Source organism: Carassius gibelio, chromosome A10 (assembly GCF_023724105.1).
Source record: "Carassius gibelio isolate Cgi1373 ecotype wild population from Czech Republic chromosome A10, carGib1.2-hapl.c, whole genome shotgun sequence".
Lineage (NCBI taxonomy): Eukaryota > Metazoa > Chordata > Actinopteri > Cypriniformes > Cyprinidae > Carassius > Carassius gibelio.
The window spans coordinates 25,722,729-25,727,554 of record NC_068380.1 but is presented as its reverse complement, the minus strand read 5'-3'; positions in this window follow the sequence as shown (position 1 = coordinate 25,727,554).

The following is a 4,826-nucleotide window of genomic DNA, read 5'->3' as shown; positions in this document are numbered from 1 at the left end:
AAGCCAGGTCTTACACTGCACAGACTAAAACACATTTGTGAGAGAAGTCAGGAACTTTGGAGAAAGATTCTAGAGGAAAAAAACACATATACTGCAACATTAGATCAGTTCTAGAGTCTCTGAGAACTACACATGCTAATGGAGTCTCATGAGCAAGACCTTTGCTTCTGTAACTTTTTCTTAATTCTTGCAGAATGACATATTTATTGCAGTATTTTTATTTGTACAGATGATCTCATCAGCCAAATGAGGGGTTTTGACCAAGTGATGCTCTTGAAAGGAGAGAAAGAAGAGGATGTGGTAAATTCTCTTCAGAGAAAAAGCTTCTCAAAAGGTCTTAAAACAGCTTGAAGAATGGTAAGTGTACAGTACTACAAGGGTCATAGTTGCTCACCCTACTAAAACCACACAGAACATAAGCTGCGCTCTCTGTCCATTAAACAACTTCTTCTGCATTGTGTGTTTCACTTTGACCAGGTCTGGGATGTTAGGACTGAGAGATCCTCTGGCTGAGAACAAGCTATACCTCATCAGTGCTGGACATCAACCACAAACTGTTTCCAGACACGAGAGAAGATGATCACGATGGGGAGATGAAACCAGTTTAGATGTGATGATGGGAATCATTATTTTCTGGAACAGTATCACATGTCTTATATGTATCACATGATCTGTATCACAGTTGACTGGATGGGACTGTGTGACTTTTAAGGACATTTCATCACTCATCTGTGTGAACTGATTTATATATGAGGTTAATGTATTTTTGATTATAATTATTTTCATTGAATCTTATTTGTCTTGATGCTACTTTATCAACTTTATAGTCTATGCTTCAATAAAATGAAAATGGTGAATATTGTGTTCTGAAGATTCTTGGTAAATACATCATTTTACTAGGTAGGCTCATATGTTTTTATTTTAGACTTGGAAAAACGACATATTAATTATTGGGATTATTTTTTTATTTAAGACATAAACATTTTTGATCGGATTAATAACATCTGGGACATCAGTACACCAGAAAGTAATTTTTTTATATTTTAGTAACAAATATGCAAAATTTTTTGTGAAATAAAGGAAGTTACGAGATTAACTATTCTGCATTACAAGATGGTGCCATGGGCTTTATTGTTACAAACACTTGAGGGATAACTGAGAATGTAGCAGGAATGATCAACGTGGATCTTGTACTGCATTAAAACCAAGAGCAGGCAAATTACTGATGTCCAGCACCTGAGGAATAAGATACGGTGAGGGTGAGGAAGACATTTTTACACTGATTTTTGCTAAATAGTTATATATATATATTAATAATTAATAAATAATATTCTTAGCACTGCATGAATTTGTCCTTATGTAATAGTGAAGTATCACAATGTGTACACATTGTCCTTGATTACTGCTTTACAGGTGGGGAATAGATAAAGGCAAGTTGTTGCAGGTTCATCCATTATATTTCTTGCCATATACTTCAAAAATCAAATAAATAATCTATTATTTTCATTATTAAATCATTTCTTTCTAATTTTTCAATGTTTCATCGGATGGCCTCACAATGTCCTGTCAAAAGGTATAATAGTCATGATGAATAGAATAGAAAACAGAGGACTGTGAAAACTGTCAGATATAAATGTGACTCAGCTCAGTTTGTTGTCCATTATGAGGAGAATACATTTATGTAGGTTTTACTGCCCTTCAACCCCCAGGGGCCCAGTAGCACCCCCCGGAAGAGCCCAAAACTGTACATTTCAAATGGCTGTAAATCAGAGTCCAATTAACATATCAAAGAGAAAATGGGCAGGATTATTACTTATGCTATGCTGATAAAATAATGTTGAGCTCAGTTTTCAGAAATAAATGGAAAGCTGACATAAAGGCATTTTAAATATTGCTCACTGTAAAATACCACATTTCAGCCTGCCTCTCAAATATATCATAGAGGTTTGCACAATAAACATATTTAGATATCCAGTTTTCCTTAAAATAAATAATTTATTTCGTTTCGTTAATAAAAAGTTTTAAACTACATTACCCACAAGCCTCCGTCGTTCTATCTATGCAAAGGCAACACTAGGGGGCTGTTTTTTGTAGTTCATTGAAGTTATGCTTAGGGTTAGGATTAAGATCTCGCTAAAGATGTCATTTTTTATCAAGATAGCAACACTTCATTGTTGACTTAATATATTACTAATGTGATGATAGCAGCAAAACATACTTTTTAACATGATGCGCTGTTTAATATGGGTTAAAAGATAGTCCAACCACAGACTGTCCTGAAAATTCATAGCCAATGACATCAAAGCTGAGCAGCAGCGTCACACTTCCTTATCCATGTATGACCGACGTCTTTCGTTTTTCGGCTGAAGGGATAGATTCGGTTAACAATAGTTTAAGCTTGCTACTTATTAGATTCGGTTTTATTAACGTCTTCACCTTCCTCCGTTGTTCAGCTTGACAAACATTGGGCAATATTGATGTGCACATGCCCAGCAGTCGCAGTTGTATCCAACAGACAGATTCCTCTATAATAAATATAAGACACATTTTTAAGATTTGTATTTTTTTTTTTTTGACCAAAGACAAATATATTTACTAATCAAATGACGTGCTTCTAAAATTTACATTGTATATTACATTGTGTTTTAAAATTAAAATTGTTCACATTTGTGTTTCTGTGATTTACCATTCTCTACCATTTGAACTCTAGGAATAAAAACTGAAATTATAAATGAATGAATGAACAAATAAATACATAAAGCATAATAAACATGCATATTTTTGTAAGGATCTTCCATTATTTATTTATATGTCAAACTCATTTAAAGACAACATGCCCAAATTACTACACTGCATCCTCTGTCACCAAGCTCGTTTTTGCCACCATAAAGAACAAAAAGGCAGTTATGTTGTAAACATTAACTATTTTCAGTATGCAAATGAAAATGCTTTTATTAAAAAACAAAACAGTAAATACAGTATGTCTTTCAGAGAACACTGGAAAAAGTGTTGTGACCAAAATGTTATACAACACAATGTAAATGTTTCAAACTCACAAAAAAACACCATGAAGACATGCATGTCAAGTGTGCAATATATTTTTAATATGGAGCGCTATTTTTAACTATTGTTTTCATCACTGGTTCTGTAATGTATTCATTATGAGCTTATAATTAAAACAAAGTTACATCTTCTGCAAAAATCAAACCACTGCAAAGTCTAATCACTGATCCAGGGACCATTTCTGTGTGTGTGGGGGATAAAGAGTTAACGAGGTGAGTCCTTGTGCATGATGGAGCTACAGCTTTATCCTCAAACAATCCTGTAAGACAGAAAGGAAGGAAATATTAAATGACATTCAACTTATACATTACACTGTGTTTTGTTTAGACCATAAAAGCAGCCTCTGTAAAGATGCTGTATAATTAAATGTTAAATGCATCCATTATTGAAAGCAAGTAATTAATAGCAAGCTATAGTCATATGAATTCTTTTGATAGTGTCAGATGACACCGTCCTGGGGCTTGTACAATATCATACAAGTGTTAAACTGGATTATTAAGACTGTGATGTGTTTAGGGATCATTTTTAAGTTTTTGACCCTGTCCAGATACCCAAACTTGCAGTCTTGGCCACTTGAGAGTGTGTGTACATGACAGTGTGTGAACGAGACTGTCCCCGGTCTTAATAATGCCAAAGCACAGCGTCCTTAACACACACTAAACCTCTCCAATACTGCTCCGGAGCGCTATACAAAGCTTAGTGTATCCCATCATGCATCATGTTTTGGAATAAATCGTCAGACTTTTTGCCGAGATCTCACAAGAGGTCATGGAAAGCTGTCCAATGTACAGTATGTGAAATATTGATAATTAGTTATTAAAAATCTCTGTAAACACATAAGTGTCCCATAAGGCAGTGGCTCCCAATCCTGGTCCTGGAGAACCCCAACACTGCACATTTGAGATGTCTCCCTGATCAAACACACCTGATTCAACTCATCAGCTCATCAGTGAAGACTCCAAGGCAGATAAGAGAGACACCAAAACCGTGCAGTGCTGGGGTTCTCCAGGATCAGGATTGGGAAACACAGTCATCAGGTCATGAAAAGTTCGACACACACTCGTGGTCATCATGCTCACTCGAACACTAGGCCAAATACAGGAAAGACTTCAAATAAGTAATCAAGTGGTCAAGTGCAAAGATGGCAAGTGTGGGTATTTGGACAGTGCAACAGTTTAACAAACAACAAATGCTGTACAAATTATAACAGCAGGAATGTTTGATAAAAGAGACAAACTATCACAGACTTACTGCTGCATATATCTGCCTCCGCAGCTTTCTGTCTTCTCCATTTCTGAAGGAAACCCTCTCCAGAAACACCACTGGGCTGACTGCCTTTACGTCTTTTCAGCTAAAAATAAAAATAAAAATAATAAAAAGGGGAGAGTAAATAAAATTGAATTATATACAGAATGTTAATAATGATCTGTGAGCAAAATATTTAGATATAATAAATATATATAAATATATATATATAAATATAAACTGATATGAATGAACTGCAAAATGGAAAAATACATGTTTTATTATTTATTTTTAATTTGATTTTTTTTTTTTTTTTGGATTTACATTAAAAGGTATTAAAAGCATGGTACAGAACATATGATTACTGTGATATCTGTCATATAAAAGCACATAAAAACACTAACATTACAGTGATACAAACATAGCTGGTTTGGTGATTATTGTATTGATTATTAATATACCATAGTAAAACTACAGTTACAGTTACTAATGTCCTGTTTACTGTGTTTTAACTTCAC